The sequence below is a fragment of the Protopterus annectens genome, chromosome 16.part0 (assembly GCF_019279795.1).
Source record: "Protopterus annectens isolate FY-2018-M chromosome 16.part0, PAN1.0, whole genome shotgun sequence".
NCBI classification, from domain to species: domain Eukaryota; kingdom Metazoa; phylum Chordata; order Ceratodontiformes; family Protopteridae; genus Protopterus; species Protopterus annectens.
In genome coordinates, this window is record NC_056750.1 from 588307666 (window position 1) to 588332261 (window position 24596).

Consider the following 24596-nt stretch of genomic DNA (forward strand, 5'->3'; position numbering starts at 1 on the left):
GAGAGAGGAAAGCTTGATTCAAGGAGTGACCTAGATTTTCAGCCTTTCTTTTCCAAGGTTTTTATAAGTTTTCCACCTTCCTCAGGACCTTTATTTAAAAAGCAAAATAAACAGACCCAGCAGATTTTAGGCAAGCAGACATTCAATAAACATTGACAAGGAAACCTCAAAACGTAAGGGGACCATCCCAGAAATCAGGACAGTCCAACAGGTCTGAACGATTATCTGCAAATTGTAACCCCCTTTTCTCACCCCAGCAAGCCTTCTTTAAAATCAGGGTTTGCATTTCTCTCTCTCTATCAAAAGATAGTCTGACAAATGGTTTCTGAGTGTGATCCAACAGGGATGTAGATGACCGTGTTAGTCCCTGCTTCCTTTTCAAGAGATTCCTCCTAATCCACCAGATAAGACTTTTTTCGTCCAGTCATTCAGCGTCAACTGACACAGGAGTTGATAGAACCTCTCTCTCTTTCCTTGAAGGGGGAAGTTTTTTTTTTATTCAGTAATGCCTCTGGTACCAAAGAAAGAAGTCTCATGGAAACCAGTACCTAGATATTTCCTTTCTCAGTGAATGAAAGTCCCAATGTTTAAAATGCAGTCTCTTCAAAACTTACTGCATTTTTTTCTCTCATTCAGTTTTGTGGTAACTCATCCACAGCAGCTGCTACTGGAAATGTTATGTTGTGCTTTTCACTGTTTTCTCAAGTCCTGGACAGTGTGAGAAAATTCTTCCTATAACCTCTGATCTCAAATATGTTTGTAAGATTTTCTGTGTCTGGATTGCACTTATGCATCCCCTCTATAACCTTTCGGGTTATCCAATGCTTTAAGGATGTTCACAAAATGTTTAGTTGAGGTGATGGCCTATTAGAGACTGCAAGGTTGCTGGCCTATCGCATGCAGCAAGGTATTCACATTTTTCCTATTTAGACAACTTTGCTGATCTTTGTATAGTCTTTTCATAGTATCCAGAATCCCTCACTTTGATAAGAGATCTCCTCCTTTACAGACTTGGTTTCCAGGAGAACATTCAGATGTCTTATTTGAATCCTTCCCGTAGGATTATTTTCTAGAAGTTTTCCTTAGATACTTGAGTTTGATGAGATTTTCTTCCACAGGAAAAAGATCCATATATAGATCCATTTCTGGGTTTTTCTGATCAGTCCAGGACTGAATTTTTCAGGATATTGGGATTCATGACATCTATGATTCAAATTCCTTTTGCCAGACTCCATATGGAAAAGATTCAGTGGCACGTAAAAGCAGTTTGGTCCCAACATCAGTGCCCCTGACTTTTTAAATTACAGTTTTGGTATTTGAGAAATGGGAACTGCTTTGGTGGAGTGATCAGATCTGATGTGTGTGTGTGTGTGTGTGTGTGTGTGTGTGTGTGTGTGTGTATATATATATATATATATATATATATATATATATATATATATATATATATATATATATATTTATATATATATATATTTATATTTATTTGTTTGTTTGTTTTTTTACTATGGCTGACAAAGATAAAGGCCTGGCTGGGTTTAAGAAATGTGAAGTGTTGGCACAAAATTCTGTCTTCGGAAACCCACACAGTTTGTGTGTACTGTTTAGGTCCACTCCATCTACAAGAAAACTGTTCTATTTGTCATGCCTTCAACCCAAGAGCTCTGGTTAAACTCAAGAACAAGCTCCTTCTAAAGGGATGTCTTCCCCCCCTTCCTTTAGTGAGGCACTATCTGAAGCTTCCCCCTTTCGAATTACTACTTCGGCATCTTCCAAATATTCAGACAAATCTTAAGAGGAGGTCTTTATTGGATACGACAACTTTCTCGGACCCTAAAAAAGAAAAAAACTCAAGTCATATGATCCCATTTCAAACTCTGATCCTAAATTGAAAAAGACTCCTCAGAGCCAGACTCTCCATCGGATCCAAAACAAAAATGGCTAAAGATACTTTGAATTAGAGTGCTTCGGATCCAACATAGAAAGCATCAGATTTGACACCCAGCATTCCCCTGTCTCCTGAGAACCAGATACTCTCCATCAGTAGACCCAGTCCCCTCTAGGGTCCCTTCTCCTTTTCTGGAGAGACCAGAATCCCCATCAGTAGTTTTCATTTGCTCTTCCAGGAGCCTTACAGAAGAAAACATGGAGAGGTTAGTGAGAGGCATTCTTTCTGTGCAGAGAATGTCAAGCATCTTGTCCTACCCCTCTGGGTTAGGGGATTCTACGTTCTACTACATCCCCTTTGCAAATTCCTCCTCAGACTCCCTACTCAGTCTTGGAGTTTTCTGATCTGAGTCAGCAGGGTCCATCTGCATTGGATCTGAGAATTTCTTTATCCTCTGATCTGAAGTTCACTCTGAACTCTTCAGTTCCATCAGATCCAGAGAGCTCTTGGAGCCAGGGCTGCCCTGTCAGTTTCTGGGTGTCGCATTCAGCTGCAAAGTTTTTAGAGCCATCTATACACATCAGGGCCACGGCATGGGTTAGTTCAGCTCTTCGGCCTTAGGCGAGTTCTCCTCAGAGCAGGGAGGGACTACAGTCCAAAGGCTTGCCCTTACAGGTCTGGGGTCCTCTTCCTCTCTGGGGGTGTCTGCCTTTGAGGTCACAGAGAGCTTTGTCTACTTCCACAATAAAGATGGTTCCCTTCCCCTTGGATCATCAGTCTGCAGGCTTGCCATCGCTTCATTCCTGTTCACAGGGACAGTTCTACCGAAACCCCAGGCTTCCCAGCAGGGTGTTCCCACCTCTTCTGATACCTGTCCAGGGCATTCCACTGAGGAGGTCCCTAAGAAGAGAACATGCAAGAGAGTAAGCACTTAGACTCCCCCAAGGAGTCAGTCACAGAAGATACAAACTTTGAAGGTGAAGGGTCCCCACGGTCACCTCCTGAAGATGTCCAGTTTGGAGCCAGCCACCTCTCTACTTCAGGATTTCAAGGATGTAAGTCCAGCAACGCTTCATCTGAGGAGTCTGTATTGCTTTAGGCATTCTGTACTGGCCCGTCTACCTCCTGGTTGACTCTGCCCAGTGATGACCTCATAAATTTGATCTCTCAGCAAGCATGGACACCATTGAGCCACTCCCCCTGGAAACCAGACAGCATTTTGACAGCACCAGGAGATGGACAGTTTTGGACAAAAGGGATGCCTGTTGATGCCATGGTTGTGGCGGTAGGCACTAAAAAGGAACTTTCCGAAGAAAGTTCCACTGTCCTTCCATCGAACAAGGAGTTTCTGGTGATGGGACAAGTTTGGGAAGCATGCCTGTGCTTCAGTGACCTTCACCTTACTGGGTTAGAGGGACCTAGTTAAGGAACTCTTTGATACCCTTTCAGAATCCATTTCTGATTGGGTACAGATATCTGTCACTTCTCAGTTGGCTCCCCTGCAATCAATTTCTAATTCTTCCATGAGGCTAATGTCACGTGTGGCCGAAGGAACCTCAAGGGCAGTGGGTTTCAGTGTTTAAATTAGAGGCATATCTGGATGCACTTGTGTGATTTTGCAGATCCCTTCAAGTCACCATTCATCAATGGTCCCTTTGACATAATATCTTTGGTCCCAAAGTTAAGGACACTTCATCCAGGTGTGAAAAGGACAGAAAGACCATGTCTGCAGTGGCATATGTTTTTCCAGGTCTATATTAAATCATGGAATGCTTAAAAAAGCGAACGATGATTTATCGACCCCATGTAAGTGAAAGCTTACAATCGCGCAATTTTTTCCAAGGGAAAAAAAAATCGCTGTTCCACCAAAAAAAAAAAAAAAAAAAGTTTAAAACATTACATAAAATGGGGGGGTTTGCCCACCACACCCCCTGATGTGGGGGGCTGTGCCCCCAGCCCCCCTACGTAAATATACCAACTCGAGATCGCACTACAGTGACAAAAACGGCAAAACAGTGAAATGGCCAAGAGATTTATTTCCCAGGGAAGAATTTGCTTATATGCCATTTCGCTATTTTGCCTTTTCGTGCTTTCAAGTTCGATCAAGACTCGTTCAAAAGAATGCGTCTTCAATCATTTAATAGGAACCCTGTTTTTCCATGCCACAAAGATCAACCCTTCAGAAATCAGTGAGGTACTGGAAAAATATGGTTCAAAAAGTCCCAGGGTTCCCCCAGGGGTAGAGGGGGGAACACCAATGGTAGACAGCACCCTCACAGCAGAGATGGCCCACAAACCCAAGGGTCCAGAGATTCTTTTTTCAATAGACCCTTCCAGTGCTCCTGAAAGGAGGCCCGATTGTCCCTCTCTAGATGCAATCGGGGGTCATTTGTCACTGCACCAGAGAGCCTGGCTAGAGTTAACAATAGCTACGTGGGTGCAGAGGATCATTTCCAGAGATTATATAATACCCTTTTCTCTTTCACTCCAATCTCCAGACAAATCTGCAATGTTCCATCCAATCGGATGGAACAAGTAGCACTTAAAATACAAAAGCTGCTAGAAAGAGTACTCCAAGAGGTCCCGCCAGACCAAATTGAATCTGTAACTTATTCAAGATTCTTTTTAGTGCCAAAGAAAATGGGATTGGAGGCCAGTCTTGGATCACAGCAACTTAACAAATCAGTTTGACACCAAGTTTTGGATGGTCACAGTTCAGTCCATTCTCCCATTTCTGGGAAAGGACAATTGGATGTGCTTCTTAGACCTTCAGGATACGTACTATCACATAAAGATGAAGAGGCAGTCCAGAAAGTACTTATGCTTCTGGCTGGGAGCCAGTCATTACCAATTCAAAGCTCTGCCACTTAGTGTCACCATAGCCCCCAGGGTGTTCACCAAATGTATGGGAGCAATAGCAGCTCACTTGAGATTGCAAAGATTCCAGTTGTTTCCATATTTAGATGATTGGCTCATTACCGCTCCAACCAGGCATCAGGTAATAGAGGCAAGAGATCAGGTTCTTCAGACATGCTGTTATCTGGGGATAACCATAAACTTTGAAAAATCTCATTTCGAACCTTCTCAAAAGTTGGAGTTTTAGGAGCACTGTTCAACACAAAGTCAATGATCGCTTCACTGCCTCCTCTTAAGAGCTCAGACCTTAAGAACACAGGTCAAGAAAATAATCTGCAGTACCAAAGTTTCTGCCTGCTTGGTTCTTCAGGCTCTAAGATCAATGGCAGTGGCAATAACTCTAGTGCTGTTAGCCGGGTTTTAGATGAGGATTCTACAATGGATGCTAGCCATGTAATGGTCAATACTTTATCAACCTATGTCAACCCTGATATGTATTACTCAGATTTGCAAAAGAGATCTCAGGTGATGTTTCAATCAGGACAGGTTCTACAAGGCAGTCTGTTCATTCCCCCTCAGCCCAATGCCATGGTGACCACGGATGCTTCCCAGTTAGGGTGGGTTGGGGCATTACCTGTGGCAGACAGTCCAAGGCACTTGGTCCCCCATCGAGGCCAATTTGCATATCAATGTCCTGGAAATGAGAACGGTGCTTTTAGCGTTGCAGGCCTTTTAAGACTCTCTCTCCTCTGGGGTGATTGCAATTCAAATGAGCAACATGTCAGTAGCTTGTTGCATGAACAAACAAGGAGGGATCAAGTCTTATCCCTTGTGTTGAGAAGCACTCAGAATCTGGCAATGGGCAATCTCATCCAAATACTTTCTCATTGCAATGCATATTCCGGGGAAGTCCAATAGGACAGCAGACAGGTTGAGCAGGTACATTCTTCTACCTCTCTCAACAAGAATGTGGTGGAGATGATTTTTTTGTCAGTGCGGCCAGCATTGTTGCAATCTTTTTTTACTTCTCCCCTAAACAAATACAGCAGCTACTGTGCCCTGATCCCCACACAGGGGGAGTCAGTGAGGGATGCTCTGCTTCACGATTGCCCCCCCCCCCCATCCTGCTTTATGCCTACCAACCAGTCCCACTAATTTCCAAATTCTTGCAGAAAGCTGTCATGTTGAAGAGAAAAGTTATCCTCATTGCCCCTTTTTGGCCTTGACAGTTTTGGTTCCCCTTCTTTGGTCTAACTTACTTCACCCACCGTGGATTCTGGATCCGACTCAAGACCTCCTGTCTCATCTGACAGGCATGAATCCATCCTGACTTCTCGAACCTCAGGCTGACTGCTTGGCTTCTCCAATTCCATTAATAGCCAGATAATCTATGCTATCTTCCCATAAAGCAACTACACAAACTCTACTCCAGTAAATGGAGAAGATTTGCTTACTGGGCCCACCAAAATAATGTTGATCCATTTTCAGTTCCTTTGCATAGTATCCTTGAATTTTTAGCCGTAATTTTTAAAGAAGGAGCTAGCTCCTCCACAGTAAAGGTCCGGCTAGCAGCGATATCAAATTTTCACATAGGATTTGAAGGTGCTTCTGTTGCCTCCCATAGACTATGTAAAATCTTTGTGAGGTACTCTTCTCCTCGGTCCTCCTTTTAGGACCCTACTCTCCCATGGGACTTAATCTAGTACCTCAGCAACTTACTCAACCCTGCAACCCTGCTTTGAACCTGTAGCTAAATGTGACCTCAAGTATCTTTCTTGGAAAACAAATTTTCTAGTAGCCATTACTTCTGCCAGACAAATTTCAGATTCAGGCCTCGTCTTTGAAACCACCTTACATTATCTTTCATAAAGACAGGGTCACTTTAGGAAATAACACTTTCTTTCTCTGTAAAATGGTTTCAGAGGCTAATATTAATCGATATATTAATTTCCAGGTACTCTTCCCCAGACTTTTCTAATAAAAGTGGATGCACGCTACATTTATTGGATGTTCACTGTCAATTATTTTCTATTCTGCACAGGTAAAAACATATCAGGAAGACTGACCAGTTATTTCTCTCTTTCTGACATGAAACTACGAAAACCTACTGCCAAAGTTACTCTACAGCAGCTAGATGGCTTAGGTATTGTATTTCTTATATATACAACAAATTTGGAGTTACTTTATTGAAACCATTACGAGCTTATTCCACTAGAGCCATGCTTCCTTCAGCCTTCCACAGTAGCGCTTCCTTGGACGACAGTTGTGCAGCAGCAACTTGGGCTACTTCCCATACATTTGTTACTCACTACAAATTGGATGTAGTCTCCAGGGGCAGAGCATCATTTGGTTTAGTGGTGCACAGGATTATCCTTGAGTTTACCTGGGGTTTCGGTAGCTGGGGACTCTGTCCCATAAGCTGAGGAGAGAATGAAAAGTGGCATCATCAGATAAGTTATGTATTCCCCATGATGATCCATCTCTGTGCATTTTCATTCTTCCTCAACTCTCCTCCTACACAACCCCCTGCCCTAAAAACTCCTGGAAGAGCAGGTGTTTAAATTTGTCACTTCCTTGGTACATAGCTCCAGATATAGTCTTCTCTTTCTGTAACTGCAATATTTCTTTCTGCTGTTATTAGCAAACAAGATCTGAGGTACTTGGGGTTGGTGCACTGTTGGTAAGGGAGTAGTTTGATAATTTTCTAGTTGCCATGAGTTTTTCCAACGCCCGAGTCAGATCCAAGGGATCAGATCCGAACGCATAAACTGAGGAAGAATGAAAATGGGCAACACAGATGGAATGCTATAGTGAGTACATAACTCTTTTTATGTCTGAATCCAAGTCTCCTGTTTTCCATTCCGTTCCACCACAGTAACTACAGATGCATCAGTCTTTACTTGGGGTGCTGCGTTTGTGGGTGTAAAACTGCAAGGTCATTTGACCAAAAACCTAGACTAAGATGCACAAACATAGATTTTTGCAGTCATAAATGCTCTCCTCTTTCTCAATCATATGTGGTCCTCATTGCCTCTGTAAATTATTAGACACACCATGTTCGTATGATACATAAATGTATATAAAAACGGAGCGATTCCTTATGTTCCCCACTGTGCAGCTTGGCCATGATTACCTGGAATGTAGCAATTCAGCACAATTGCAATCTATTGGTGTCATACATTCCGTCAGAGCAAAACATTGTGGCAGATGAGCTATGCACGTTCTGGACAGGGATCCAGGGAAGTAAATACTGTGGGAAGAAATAGCCAGGGAATTGTTATGGCTAGGCTTGTATAGGCCCTAGGGCCGATAGCCTAGTACCAACCTATGAATGGAAATTGAATCTTGGGGTTGTCTAGAATTTGATCCATTTTTGGGGGAGTACGTCTAATAGCGCTGTCTGCCTCCATGCACTACAAACATCCGGTAAAATTCTGCTCCAGGTCTCCTTGCAAGCAGGCCTGGAAAACTGATACATTCTCATTTTCTAGACATGAATGCTACTGTATGCGTGTCCGTCCTTTCCAGTGATGTTCAGGGTCATCCTGGAGATTCAGGAGAACTCTTCAGAGATTACTCTGACTCCATTTTGGCCCAGGCAATTGTGGTTCTCCTTTCTTTGGAAATTGCCAAGAGCATTTACCACCATCTTCCAGACAGACTTGACCTAGTCACACAAGATGGGTTGTTTGATGCACTGCATCTTGAAACAATCCCATATAACTGTCTGGATAATAGAATTGTAGTACCTTTTAGGCAACATTTTTCTGAGACGTGCAGCAGGTGTTAAATGAGACTAAAAAACCTGTTTCTGAGAAATTATATATTAACAAATGGAATATATTTTCTAATTGGTGCCAAGGCAAGAGCCAGGACCCTTGTGAGGTTAATATTGCTCTGGTTCTGTAATATTTCCATTATTATCCTCTGGCCTTTCTTACTCCTCTATAAAGGTTCATTCGGCAGCCATTTCAGCATGCCTGCCCATGGATCCTGTTCTTTTAATGCATTCCCTTATTAAAATATTTTTGAAAGGGCCATTGGCATACTAGGCTTAATAGAAAAGAGATGGCTTTTTCTCGAGATCTCAACTTTGTTTCAGAAAAATTAACTCTTGGACCATTTGAGCTGGCACATCAGGCTGATTTGGGATTCTTAACATGGACAGCATTGTTGCCGATTGCTCTGACTTCTGCAAGAAGAAAGTCTGAATTGCAAGCTGTAATGGGTTAGTCTCATCTTATTTTTCACAAAGATAGGATTTCTTTGTAAAGTTAACCCTTCATTTATGCTTAAAATGGTATGCAATTGTACTTTAAGCCAATTTTTCTATCTCCACATCTTCTTTCCAGAAACTAAGAATGAGGGAGAAAGATTATTTATACTCTGGATGTTCACAGACAGCTCCAATACTAGCTTGACAAAACTAAAAGCTTCAGAAATTCTGATCATTTATTAATTTCACATGAAGGTAAGAATTGGACAACCTGTGTCAAAGCAGACTGTTCACAAATGGCTGTCCCATTCTTGTCTCCTTTTGTCATTCCCACCATAACAAGTCTGCTCTAGGTAGGGTCAAGACATAATCTGCTTTGGCTTCATCACTGAAATTTTGGAAAGGGGTAGACTCTAGATGTATACTAGAGGCAGCAATTTGGTCCTCTGTACTTTTGCAAAGCACTACAAATAAGATTTCTTGTCCAGGTCTAGAGAATGCCTTGCTAGGACTATTTTCCAGGGGCTCCTGGACCCTTATGCTTTCTCTTCCCAGTCAGTATAAGTTACGGTACTCTGTTCATGTAGCCAAGTCTACTACAGCAGTGATCAAATTATGAACATAGTACAGTTCTGTAAATAAACTTACCATAACAGTAAATGTTTGAATCATCACTGCTGCAGTAGACTCCCTTCACCTATTTCCATTATTTTTGTATGTTTTGTTTTTTGTTGTTGCCAGCGTGTGGACATAGGATTTTACTTTCCTAGCATTTTCCTCTTTCAAGGCTCTAGCATCCCTTTTTCTGTTGGCATGAAAGCTGTTAAGGGCTTGGTACTCAAATTGTTTATTTCTACAACTCTGTTTAAGCTATCAGTGGTCTGGATGCATGGTCTGGGAAGGTGCCGTTAAGCTCTGGAACCAAGCCAGCTGTTGTATCCAGTGCTTGATATAATCTGTGTAGCTAAGGCTACTGCAGCAGTCAACATTTGAACTTGTAATGTTCTGGTAAGTTTACTTTATAAAACTGTACTCTCCTCTCCCTCTGTCACTCGGACTTCCGCTCTGAATTCTCTAACTTATCCACCCAGTCATGCTCATACTGACACCACCCCTCCCCCCCAATTGACACAGAACCACCTCTCTGCATTCAGGAACTCACAATCTCTTCTACGCCAAGTTAAATTTGATAGCCCACCAGGCGCAGATGGCCTTATCACTGATCCATATACAGTCTCAGAGAATTCCTCATAATCCCCCCGCAGCACATCTTCAGTCTCTGCCCTCACAAGTTATCATGGGAATTGTATTGAAAGTAGCTATTGTCAGCCCAATCCTAAAGCAATTTAACTCGGCAAAAACTTACCAGTACAAGCCAGACTCCTCTTTCCCACTGTAGACAAACTGCTTAAAAAATTGCCGCATGTTCAACTCTCCCAGCACCTCACTTACCTACAACCTGCTCCTCCCATAAACAACATGGGTTTTGGTCTGGTTGGAGCACATTCACAGCCCCTCTAGACCTTAACTGACATACTACTAGCTATGGGTAAGGGCCAGTTCTGCAACACCTTTTTTATTGACCTTATAAAAGCCTCTGACCTCATTGACCACAATATCCTCCTCCATCACCTACTTCACATAGGTACAAGACCAGATTGCCTATCTTTGTTTCAGGACTAAATCAGAAATCACCTCTTCTCCAAGAAAATTCATATCTCAATTTCTCAGTCAATCAACCTTCAAAAAGGAGTACCACAGTGGTTTCATACTTGCTCCTCTACAACCTCTATCTTTATAAGTAATCTTTCCCTTGACCTACCTCATTTCCCTGTCCTACTCTATGCAAATGACATGTTAGTATTTCACACAAACAACTTATCCTATCTCCTGAAAGGCCTGCAAGCAGATATCCTTGCCTTAATGTTTTGGATCTTCAACAAAACCAACACTGATTTTTCGCAGTAAGCAAACTTAAACCAAAAGCAAGAAAATCTGCACATCTGTGATCACAACACTACCTCTTTTAAATGCCTCAGCATTTGACTTGACCCCTCTCTCAACTTCTTTTTACCTTGACTACATAAGAAAAAAATTAGCTCCCTCCTATTTTGAAACAATAAACTTGCAGAACAACCATAAGCAAAGGCATTCTACTTTCCCAGCTTGATTATGGCCTCACCCTCACCGTCTCAGCATCAAAAATTCCATGCATATTCAAACAATAACAAGACTTCCAGATTCATCTCCCAGTCCCCTAAGATGAACACCTCTTTAAAACACTGAAAACAAAGTGGCTCCTTGTTTATCAGAGGTTGACCACCTCCTAGAATCTCAGCTATTTCAAACTCACTTTCTATCCCCTAGCAGCTAAACTAATTAGACTGCATTCCTCATATAATCTCAGAAGCCACAACTACTCTGCCGTACTACTCAGTGTGCAGAATACCCCCTCATTGTATTAACCTAAACCTTAACATCAGTGTATAGATCTCTGCTTCTGTTGACTATTACCAAAAGACTTAGAAAGTATTCCTTCACAAGCAAGACACCTTATCTTACACCAAATTTAGGGCTTAACTAAAGGCGTATCTCTTCTCACTGGACAAATGACATTGCAATTTATTTAACCCTGTCACCCAACTTGAAGTACATCACTCTCTTTCTCATACTAGAAACACATTTGCTGTTCCACATATGGCATGTTCTGTTGCAGCAGTCTACACTTTTCACTCACATGAAATTGTGCTTAACACAACTTTACCTTTCCTTCCACCTGCTCAAAATTGTTATCCTTCACTCTGCTCAACTATCCTGCCATTCCCACTTAGACGACACACAGCTGTAATGATCACCCTAGCAGCATAGCTTGCCTATTTAGTGCCCAGTTCCTTTCCCTGTTCAGGAGCTCCCTCAAAAAAAAAAAAGCAATCTTGCGTTACTGTAAGGAGCAAAATTTGTTCTCACAAACATGTGTTCCTGAACTGTTGCATTTAGGAACAAAAAAAAAAAACCTTTTTTTGTTTTAAACTATATTAAATTGCTTGCTATAAATGTACATTGTAGCAAGCGATTCCTACATGTACCATACCATCCGTTAAGGACTTTTGTATTCCCCACTTCAGTCCTGTACTATTTACAGTATTGGCTTTATGCTAGCACTGTAATAAAGCCACATCGACAACTGCCAGTTAACACCTTAGGGCCCAGGACAGCTGCTGCCTTCATCCCACCTTGGCTGCACTTCTATATCAGCCAGATACTTTACTTTCTAAGTTCAACAGTCACAGCTTGGCAGTGGTGGGATTCGAACCCACGCCTCCAGGGAGACTGGAGCCTTAATCCAGCACCTTAGACCACGCAGCCACACTACCTCCGTAATAGCATAGGAATGACCTCCCTTGAGATCTGTGTCATGATCTTTCAGTCAGAGGTTGTTGCTAGCACCGTGTGGGCATTTGACCTTCCTACTACCACACTGCACATCGGCTCATTTCAATCTCAGGCAGTGAGTAAAAGCCACCTGTCAAAAGTGGGATTTGAACCCCCACACCTCCATACGAAGACCAGAATTCCCATGAACTTTGGAAGGTGATCAATCCTCGTGTCTGGCACCTTAGACCATTTGGCCATCCTGACATGTACAAAGTGTGGCTTGTCTTGAGTTATTGTAAGCAATGTACATTGGAATTGTATATACTCCCTGCATATTTGTTAGCTGTTAAAATCCCTACCAGATCCAGTTTACTCCACTGAATACACAGAAATGTACACCATCACATTATATTAGAATGTAAACAGCTGCAAAGATGCAGCTGTGCCCTGTAGGAACAAGTGTAGGCCAAACCTCAGAAACAACTCCACATGGTGGAACCATAATATCAGCAAGCATTTTATATATATATATATATATATATATATATATATATATATATAAAAAAAATGGTGAAATAATTTTGACCGAAAGGAAGAAAAGTAATTCCTAATACGTTAGAGGCCCTCCTCACTGAAATAAACAACTCGGGGGGCTTGATAAAATCCACCAAAGCTAAGTCTGAGGCTAAAATTCCTACACAAGCCAAATACAATCACAAGGTAGTTTTTTGTGTTCCTAATCTCAAAAGAACAATGCAGCAATGCACTGAACTGATAGCGAACAATGTTATCTGTACCAAGGTTGACGATGCAGCAAACCTATTGGCAAATAAATTTAGGTCTAACTTTATCCTTCTCTCACCTCCTTCCAGATATCCCTGACACTGGCTCACCTCCAGCCAATACACATGACCAAGTCCTAAAAGTGCCATCAAAAGCTAAAAATACTGCATTGATGGGTCCTCACAATATCCCTGGATGCATCTTTGTGTAGCATGAAGCACGATTTAGCCACACCCCTAACAACACTTTTCAGTCTCAGCCTCAATACTGGTTTAGTCTGGAGCAAATTGAGAACAACTAAAGTCATTCCCTGGATAAGGGAGGACCTTCTACAGACCTACAAGTCTGATGACCCTCCAATGCAAAGCCATAGAAAGACTTGAAAATATTCCCCTAAGAGCTGACCCAGTATTTTGGAATTTGGGAAGTTGTGGGCAGTGAATGAACTTTTGATCAATATGTGTCTGTTGTAAGAAAGGCCTTCTGTATTGCACAGCTTATAAACAAAAGGATTTTGTCTAGCACTATGGGATGTCATTGTCCCCTTTACTCAGCCCTCATTAGACCACTCATTGAATATAATGCCCCCTTTGGCTTGTGTCTGTCCAGATAGGTGCAACAACTGGAACACCCGCAAGAGATACCTTACTAAAAGGCCTAAATAACATGTCCTACATGGAGGGACTCAAATCCCTGTCCACTATACTCAGTATCCTACAGAGTGTTAAGAAATGACCTGTCTGGCATGCAGGGAATCCTCTGACCCACTACTGATGGATTTACTGCACATCAGCAAGTCAAATGGTGTCAGAAATACTTGGTCTAGGGTTCTAAACCTCTTCTCCACCGTCAACAGAATGGATTGGAAGGACAGGTATATTCCGCAGAGAACACTGGTGCTGTGGAACAGACTCCTCATGTACCAAAAAAAAGTTTATCCCTGGCCATTTCATGAGCAACATAAATATGTGGATGGGAAACAGAAAATTTAGCTGAGGACTGACCCCTGTACTACTAATGGACAGAGGCAGCTCCTAAATTTTACCTCATGCATGAGTCCCCTCAAATTAATTAAAGTATGATCACAGTTGTTATTATTATTGATAATATATAATTATTAACCATGGGATGGGTAAGGCCAATCTATAACCACATGGGATAGGTTATTTCGAGCACAAAAAGGGAAATTGGCTAGACTTAAAATGGCCTGCAAGGGCAGCTAGTCTAGTACTTGACTATGCATGTGTTATAGATATGTATTTTCATCACACTCTTGCTGTCTCTCATTAAATGCAATTCTGACTTTATATTCCCAGTGTGAGACTGAAATTGGTCACATGTGATCTGTGATCTACTCTCCTAAACAAATTTTAAATAAAATGTATAAATAAAGAAAACCTTATTTATTTCAATTTGATTACCAGGTTAATACTGTAATCCATACAGCACCGTGCCACTCAGCTGTCCAGAATTTTGCCTCATTTTTTTGGAAGGGGGGTTCCCCTCATAAAATTAGTTTTTTTCCTGACAAATCACTGAAGACTCAAGTCCGTAATGAAGTCAGTAAGTAATGTACATTTATTTGTTCCAGACTTCCTATCCTTCAGAATCAGAAAATATATAAACAACACACACACTTTTATTCTAGCAACTTTCTAAATTTATAAGAGCAATATTTAAAAATTGTCATTATTTTGGGGACTTAGTCCCCACATTATTTTAGGCTTTGTCCAGATTTTTTGCACTCTGAGGTTGAGAGGTATGTGCAGCACTTATTTCATGCCATAACCCCACCTCAAAAAGGAGCATAAACAGTATAATGGAACTTAATGCTTAAACAGCAAGATTCAAGGTATTTGAAAGCAAGCAAAAATCTGCATGATGAAGACAGAAAGCACATTTAATCTGTATGTAGGTTAAAGTACATGTATGCTCATTCAAAATAAAAACTGAAATAAAGTAGTTTGATAACTAAGCAACCAAAACAGCAATAGTCCCAAACCAGGGCACAAATGTAGAAAGTAGAAACAACGAAAACTGCTCCAAGGACCAGGCAACACAACCAGATGTAACTGAGGTATTTTATTCACAGTCACTGACTAAGCGCTTTCACCAACAATTGGCTTCTTCAGAGTCTGAAGAAGCCAATTGTTGGTGAAAGCGCTTAGTCAGTGACTGTGAATAAAATACCTCAGTTACATCTGGTTGTGTTGCCTGGTCCTTGGAGCAGTTTTCGTTGTTTCTAGTTTGATAACTAAGGAAATTACATGTGTTAACTATACCTACAGAACAGTGTAAAAAATGTCATGGCATGTATCCCTGATTGTTTCAGATTGTGAAGTAATGGTACAAGTAAAAAAAGAAGCTTCTGGTGTAAGAAATAAGGGATGTAAAAATTAAGCTCAGAGGGGTGCGCAGAATGAAGTACAGTGAACTGGACATGAAGGAGGAGAGTAATCGAGTTATGTTAGATTGGGTGTCACAGTGACACTTGAGTACTCTGAGGAAAGTTCACAGCTGTGAATTACTTTTATAATCAGATGTGCCCCTTAGGACTGCAGGGATCACACATCTATCATCCATGCATGAACACATCCCTTTGACCTGAATGGTATCAGTGTGTCCCTCACCCTTGGCTTCCTTGAGGAGTCAGAGAACCAGAGGCCATTATCTCAGGAACACATGAAGATAAGGAGTCCTATTCTCTGCAATTCCGTACCAGAAATACCTTTTTAGAGAAACTTTGGAACTCAAAATTCGTAGAATTCTTAACGGACCGTCCTGCAAACCAACCTTTTTTCCACATATAACTGTCAGAGCTGGTACCTGTGGAAGAGTGAAGTGGAGCTTTGATCATTTTGGCAATATTCTGCACATTCCAGTGAGGCCAATTATGAAAGATACTATATTTGCAGGTTTCCTTGTGTTAGGTTCATCTCCAGGAGTTGTGCTTAATTGATTCTTAAAGACGAGGAGTGTGGCTAAAAAAAAAAAACTTTTTTTTTCCAGATAAGGCAAGCTCCCTGCACCATCACCACCCCTTGCTGGAAGCTTGGACCCTCCCCCAACTTGTATATACCTTATCCCATAGGGGGTGAAAACCCCTTTGAAACTGCACTGCTGACTTGTACAATCCAAACCAACTGCTGTAAAATGAACAGAAAATTAAAAAAAAATATTCACAAAAAGGCTACTTGAATGAACATGCCTCGGCAGCGTGTATTTATACCATATTTGCAGCATGGAAGCAGCCATGTTCTGTGCTTGTGGGTGCCCTCATTAACTTATTCAAGTCTATAGCACCTTGTTGTATACCTCCAGTTCCAAACCATAGTTCCTTATGGCATCCAGACCTTTTTTAGGTCTGGCTTAAAGTTATTTACCAGCTAATAATAAGCAGTATTAGAAAGTGTGAGGAGTTACTAACAAAATGACACCAAGGTTGTTAACTTAGGATGTCTTGCAACAGAGAAACTAATCACCGTTTGTCACTTAACTATTCATATTTTCATATTAATGTCCATATTGTACCTGATAAGGGGTAAGGTGTGAAATGCTATGGTTGTAGACAGGAAAATTCATTGCTGGGGTCCTTTTATATCCCACACTACCGGAGATATTGTTTGTTAGTAATTATGAAAATATTTCCATATGTACTTCATGCCTCAAAAACCAAGTGACCCCCAAAGTGTCACATGACATCGGGTGAAACCTTAATGGTTTTGAAAACTATCTTTGAAATGTGCACTGTGATTTTCACATTGAGCCATAGCTAGACTTATTTACAGTGATAATTGTAAAATTAAGTAAAATTCTTATTTCAGTTAAGCAGATATTTCATATTTCTGTAAATATCTCAAACGGACTCAGAGGAATTTCGTGTCATATCAGTGTGCCTGATTAACAAAAATGATCTAAAGATATTTGTGCTGTATAGTTTTCAAGATACGACAATTTTATGAAAATATGGCAGACATATAATGTGGGGTTTGTGTGCATTATATGTTACAGTATGTATGGAAAGATTATGAATGCACTGTTATCACTGTAAAATGTTTCTTACTGATTATTGCTATTTGTCCAGTTTTAATACCTTTTATCATTCACAAAATGTTTTATTAAAGCTTTTGTCCTCAGACTTCATCAGAATTCTGAAGAAGTCTGAGGATGAAAGCATTTAATAAAAAACTTGATAGGTAATCTGCTTGAGGCTGCTTCTGTTCTGCCATTGGTTCTAGTCTTTTTGTGTGTTTTTTTTGTGGCTAATTTTGGTACTGGTTTTGGTCCGACCTTGTTTGCAAGATATTTACATTTGTTTACCTTATGCTTTTTAAGTTTATTTTTCAGAAATACTATGGAATGCCAGATATGTATAGGCTGCTAAAGATTCAACGTTCCACACCACAAAGGTGTTATTGAGTTAAGCTGACAGATAAGTAAGTTGAGATCCTAATGATGTCTACGGCAAACGTAGGCATTACTTTAGTCCAATGCATTGTCCAGAAGACGCCGCATTTTACTACCTTTCCTCCAGCTAAATAGCATAAGACCTTGGTTAAAGTGAGCAAGAAAGGATTTTTTGTCATGTTGATTTTTATATCCTTCAACCTTTTATTTTACTCATCCGGATTCTTGTTCTTCTGCTATTGGACTAGATACTGGAAGTTTTCTGCCCTTTTAATTTTGTCATGCTTTTAGTACATTCTTAAAATGACCAAAACAGTAGAAAACTGTACTGTTTTTGGTCACTTTCAAACAGAGTGACCTTTCCTTCAAATGCTAATCATCATTCTTGTGTGAAATAATGGAAGGTACATAAGTATGGTTACTATATTATTCTAACACTCTTGCTGGAAACTTGGGTACTGTACATGTTCAGATGTTACATATTCCATGAATAAAGACCACCAGTAAGATAGTGGGAAAGGTGAATTAGGTAGAATAACCAAATTCCGTTCTATCAAAGCTTGGTATAAGAAACTTTGTCTTTATTCTTATGTCAGGATGGTTGTACACAATTTAAATTGGAGAATCGTAGAAGACTTAAATATGAACTCAAATAATTAAAAAAAAAAATAGTATGTCTTGACCACCATGGGTAAATCCTAGAACGGGACCACCACATGTGGTCCCGTGACTCCTTAGATCTGCTTCTAGGGCAATGTTTGTTTAGGGAAGAAACAAGCTCTCCCATCTTCTCTGAAGTGTGTTTGAGTTTTATAGACTTTTTAAGTGGATCAGTAGTATTGGCTTTAATAGCATAGTCTGACTAAGGTTATACAGCGTATACCATGTATTTGTAAGTAAATTGAGCCAAAGTATCCAGTCCAATGGTACATAGGACATCTGCTTCATTTGCAACCCAAGTTCGGGAAAAGGCTCAAGTTGCCTGTAAGCCTGGCTGGGGGAAATATGTAGCAGTTGACAGCCAGCTATCCTACCCCAGGGCAATGAGATGGGAAAACTCTGTGCCTAGGTGACATCTGGTGGAGTCTAGAAGCCATACAGGGAATTTCAGATTTAACACGGGGGGCAGCAATGATATCTTAATGTCCTTGCACTAACGACCTTCATAACAATGGTTACTGACCTGCCAACACAAGGAAGGATGACAGCTACCAAGCTCTTTGGCAACTCCCCATCAGATCCATCACTCCCCAGACCTAACAGATGTGTACTATTGAGGTTGACTTCTTGATGAGGTTGGGGGTGGGGATCACCTGGTGGAGGGTTACCTCCAGGGTACCCAGAAAGGAAGATTTAGGAGATTGAGACAGGATATTGCAGAAGTCTTTGAGAAGATACTGAGGCTGTGCAGGGTCAGGTGGGGTAGAGGAGTAATTTAAACCAAACATACTTGGTTGAATGGGATAGTTAAAATAATTGTCGATCTGAATGAAAGGAATTCCATCCACAAAACTGAATGCAAAAAATAAAAAAAAAGTTTAACATCAGGATCTAGGCAAACAACATCAGGAGGATATATTTCCATAACAACAAAATTCTTGATTAAGGTGAGAGACGAAGAATATAAGAAATGGAAAAGTGGTTGAACTACAACTTTGAAAATTGAAATAAACAAGCTGGACAGACAGATTACAGTGTGAGAAGATTAAGAAAACATTGAAGAAATTTTATATGAAGATATTGAGCATAATAGGAAGACATTTTATAGATGCATAAGATGTGAAAGAAGTAAAAACATACAAAGTGATAGTGTATGTAGATTCTAAAATGTATTCTTGGACACAGCAATTATAAATGTATAAACAGAATCTTATGCAAAGCATTTTGGCTCCACAAAGGGGATGATAAATTTTCCTAGTGACAGCCAGGTAATTTCAGATACTGAAATCAAATTAGATTATATTGAAAAATAACTATGCAAACTGGATCCAGTCAAAGCACAGGGAGGAGATGGAATTAATAATAATGACCTGAGAACACTTCATCAGGAACTTTTCAGTACCATTATGTCTATTGTTTACTAGGCTGTATAAATATGGCAATATTGCTGAAGATTGGAGACGCTTGTTAAACCTGACTTTAAGGGAAAGGGGAGTAGGACAAACCCAGTGTCATACAGACCCTATGTCTACTATCATGTTGTAGAAAAATAATGGCCAAGGTAGAGTTGGATAGGTTGTCAGAATTGAAAAAGTTGAGACTTGAAACCATATAATAGCATACGTATGTTGAAAATAGATATATTGCCACCTGTAACATGACGTTCTGTAACAGCATAATTGCTGTAAATGAAAACTGTGATGTAATTTATATAGATTTGACTTCAGTTTTTGACAAGGTCATACACAAAGCACTGATCAGTAAATTAGAACTAGGTATTGATATAGGCTTTATAAGATGGATAGCTGCATGACTTGCATATAGCACATAGCACCCATCATACAGCAATTGGACAAGTGAAATTCGAGGTTACAATCAGGGTGTCACACAGGGCTCTATCCTAGGACCATACTTATTGTATCTTTCAGATCTATCTTTTTCAGCTAAGGTGTTCTACAGTCTGTAGGCAGATGACATGAAACTATGTAAACTGATTACTTGTGTTACAGATAGGGCATGTCTGCAAAAGAATGTGACTAAATTGACCATTTGGGCACATGAGAAAAATATGCTGATAAATACATCAAACACTAAGCATGTGAGATTTGGGAGACATCAACTGAAAGGTGAATCTTCACTAGATCACATAGTGATTGAAACTGTAGATTAATTTAAGGAGCTGGGTATATGGGTAGATCCAGCTTTGAGTTTTTCTAATCATAACCAGTTGGTTAATGATAGATGTCCATCTACATCACCGTTGCAGTATTCATCACTTCTGGGATCTCCTGCCAAGGATAGAGCAATGTCTGACCAGTGTACCAAAGCCTTTATTGTGTAGGAAGCATAGTACATTAGACATATGAAAGTGATGTACATACACTCCCAACTCAGAACTTCATTGCCGGCAATACAAACACTGTTATTGTGCATTGTTCTGAATGTCCTTCACTTTGCTGGGTTCACCAAGTCTACTTTTTTCAGTTCTCTGCTTTGCCCTTTGGGGTTTCCACAGCCCCAAGAGTGTTTACTAGATGTCTAGCCCCTGTAGTCACCTTTTGTAGGCTTCAGGACATTCAGCTATTTCCTTAACTGGATGACTGCTTACTGCAGGGTCCATCCCATTCCAAGCTGGTGCAGGAGCTTTATTTTACCCAGCTTCTGTTGCACAGCCTAGGGTTCACTATCACCCTTCAAAAGTCAATGTTAACTCCATCTCAGGATCCTATTTTCCTAGGCTGCAGGTTCCAGAAAGTTCCAGTGCTGGCATCTCTTCCTGCCTCCAAGGTTTGGTCCCACACACATTTTCTGTCCCCGCTTCCCCTATCCTCTTTTTCAGTCAAGTTTTTAAGAGCTTTGGGGTTCATAGTCTCCACTATCCCCATGCTTCCCTGGGCCAGGCTTCATATGAGCACGTTTCAGTGATACCTAAAATCAGTTTGGCTTCAACACTTCCACCACTGGACCATCTCATTCCTCTGCTTCCTTGTCTCAAACTGGAAATTCATTGGTGGATTTGGCAGCTATCTGTTAATCCAGGAGATGTTCTTCGTCTTCCATTGCTGCAGTCCTGACTATTGGGTATAGTCCGCGTCCCAGTCGGCCCTCCAGAGTAGTTGACGCCGGTGGCGGCGCCTTAGACTTACGCTACGCCAGGGTACTAATGCGCATGACCGACGGGCACGCTATTTCGCCTTTTGTGCAGAAGCAATTTTATGAAAGCAAAACAGAGTTGGCTAAGTAACCCCGTTAGAACATTTTGGTTTTTCTTGCCTCTGTATTTAACGGATGTCAGTATCATACATTGTGTATACCTTGTTTAGGGCCTGAGCACGGCGTTGTTGGTTGCCGCCTTGTGCTAGATTTAACAAGCGCACTATTAAGAGGAGGCTAGATTGTGCTAGGTTAGTGTTTGGGAAGCGTTGCAATTATATATGCCCGGATGCTCGGGCGCCGCCTCAAAAAGAAGCAAAGACAAAACAGTGAAGCCTAGGGTGAGGAACCGCAGTCCCGGACGCCGGTTCTTTAGAAAACTCAGGGGCAGAGGTTTTGCCAGGAGTCTCTATGGAGTCTCAGGCTGATACTTTACTGTTACAGGATGTGCCCTCTCAGGAGGTAGGCCAGGCTGAGGGGGCTTCTCAGGTAACTGTTCTTCTCTCTTCCCAAGGTAGTTAGGGCTCTCCTTCTGTTGCCAAAGCTTCTTTTGAGGTAGGCCAAGTTCAGCTTCTGTGGGGCTTCTCCTAGCATTTCTGTGCCTACCTAGAAACATATGCTTAAAATGGCAGAAGATTTGATTACTCTGATTAGAGGTTCTATGCCCCCTGATAAGGGTGGACCAGGAGTTTGATAGTTTTGAACAGTGTTCAGAGGCTTCTGAGACTTCTGTGGTAGACTTGCAAGAGTTTCCTACTTATTCTGATTCTGATGTGGATGATACCACTCCAACAGCTTCTCCTGAGGATTTTTCTTTTCAGAGACTCTTCACCCATGAGGGAGCACTTTAAATGGAAGGCCAGGATTACTCTGATTCTGTGCTGAATGTGGTGGAGGATGCTGATAGGTATTATAGGGTGCCCAGCTCATAAGTATTTGTTTAAGAGTCCTAAAGCTTCTGTGGTTAAAAATCCTGTACCCTCTGATAAAGAGGCAAGGGCTTTGGATAGGTGGGGTAAGAAAGTATATACTTCTTCCCTCTAGCCATGAGCGTGTGGATTAGTGTTTCATATGCTAAAATATCAGAATTATCTCCTTTCACAATTGAAATCTAAGGTGGATGCTTTGGCGAGGTATTAAGTAAAATTTGATTGCTGATTTTGTCATGTGTCTGTCTGAGCGGGTAAGCATCTTTGCAGTGTGGAGTCTGATGTGTTGTTTGGACCAGTTTTAAAGAAAATGGAGGAGTAGGTCTAGACGTGGTAGGGCAGGGCTCAAGGGTGTTCGTTTAGGCCTAGATCAGACAGTTCACCTGCTCAGACTTCTGGTGAGGGCAGGGTCAGTCCTTTCGTAAGCAGACCCTTCTCGTCTGGCAGCTCCTTTGGGAGGAAGACTGTCTCTTTTCAAAGAAAATTGGATTTCAGTCACTCAGACAGATGGGTGCTGGATATCATTCATGCTCACAAGCAAATTTCTCAGTTACTCAGATAGGGGGCCATTCAGCCAGTCCCTGTATCAGAAAGGGCTTTGGATTTATTCGCCCTGTCCTGAGTACCAAAGAAGGGGAACACGTAGTTCAAGATGTTGACGTTACAACAACTGTTACCTTGCTGGGCAAAGATCACTGGATGGTAACTTTGGATCTCAAAGAAGCTTCTCATGTGCCGCTAGGTTTGCAGAGTGTATCTGCGGTTTCTGACTGGAGACTTTCAGCATCAGTCTCTGCATTGCCCTTTGGCTTATCTACTTGTACCAGTATACCCACAAAGGTTCTGGCTGATAGCTTACTTCAGGCTTCAAGGCATTCAAATCTATCCTTACTTGGACGACTGCCTGGAAGACCTTCAGCATCTGGAATATGTCATAGCAGTGCTGTATTCTGTGAGCGAAATAAAGTCCCCCAGAGTACCTCTCAAGACATGTGCTTTCTGGGTGTGAGACTGAATACAGCAGCCCAGATGGCCTTTTTTAACCCCGGACACCAAAGTCTGTCACACTTTCACATCAACTATCTCATCAGTCCGTGCTGACTGCAAGGACAAAACCTTTCAAGCATTAGGGTTCATGGCATTAGATCTTGGAAAAGCCCAATGCCAAACTGCATATGAGGAGGGTAATGCATGAGTCAAAAATGTATGGACACAGCACTCAGCCAGGATGGACACTGGTCATTCAAATAATACCCGCTTCAAAAAGGAATTCTTGTGGTGCTTGTGGTGAATGTCTAAAAGTCACCTTCTGTGACCCGGCCAGAGGCTAGTCAGATTTAAACGAGTTATGCATGCCCCTCGACACTGCTTTTCAGAGCTCATCTAATCTAAATAGATGGAAGATGCTGGCCTGCCAGACTACAGCATCACAGCATCTACATATCAACGCGAGGAGATGTGAGTTTGTAGCAGTGGCTTTCATGAGTTACTCTTCCAGGCAGGTGTTGATTCTAACAGACATTCTGACTGACAACACAAACATCAACAAGCACATCAACATTCATCCTCTATGGAGGCAATTCTCCTTTATGCTAAGGGGCAAGCAATGATGGCTAACTCTTCAGGCAAGGTTTCTGCACTCTTTCTTTCAGGGCTAGCAGAGCCAGAACACAGACAAATCATGGATCCTACCTTACAAATGGAAACTGGATCTTCATGTAAAGGGAAACTTGACAGTTGGAACTCCAGACATTTGATTTGTCGCTTTCTCCACAACCACCATCTGTTATGTATTGCACAAAAACCACCAGCGCCACAGCTATTGCAGTGGATGCTCACACTTTCAGTTGGAAAAAGTGGATGCTCTATGCCTTTTCCCACTCTGGGCTTCTTCTTCATGCCTTTATTATTTCTTTCCAGGTAGACAGCTGAAGGATGATTTTGATAGCTCCAGGATGGCCTCGCATAGCTTGATATTGGCAATACGGAGTCTGTAAGGAAGCCTCCATAGCCTTACTCTGATTCCTCATCTGTTATCTGGCAAGGATGGCTATCTGCTCAATGTCAAGCTTCACAGAATCCTAACAGCCTGGCATATTCTCTCTACAAGCACAGCAGGTCTCAACTTCCTCAGCACGTTTTTAAATGTGCAGGTGGAAGCTAGAAGACCTAGTTTAAGGAAGTTGTACGGCTACAAATGGAAATACCAAGGAATTTGTACAGCAAAGAATTTGGAGATTTGGAGTACTAATTTGAGTGTGTGGATTTCTAAACAGAGCCTAATTGTATTGGACTTGCATTCGCCTTCTTTGTGATTGAGATTTCTGGT

General features: G+C 41.3%; 1 protein-coding gene and 1 non-coding gene across 3 annotated transcripts in view; one reads left to right on the top strand and one right to left on the bottom strand.

Moving 5' to 3' along the window:
- Window positions 1–24596, top strand: part of LOC122790888 (1-acyl-sn-glycerol-3-phosphate acyltransferase alpha-like) — a 1029281-nt gene that overhangs the window by 796647 nt on the left and 208038 nt on the right. The window lies entirely within an intron of this gene.
- Window positions 12253–12334, bottom strand: TRNAL-AAG. The gene has a single exon. It is a non-coding gene; the product is annotated as a tRNA-Leu (tRNA).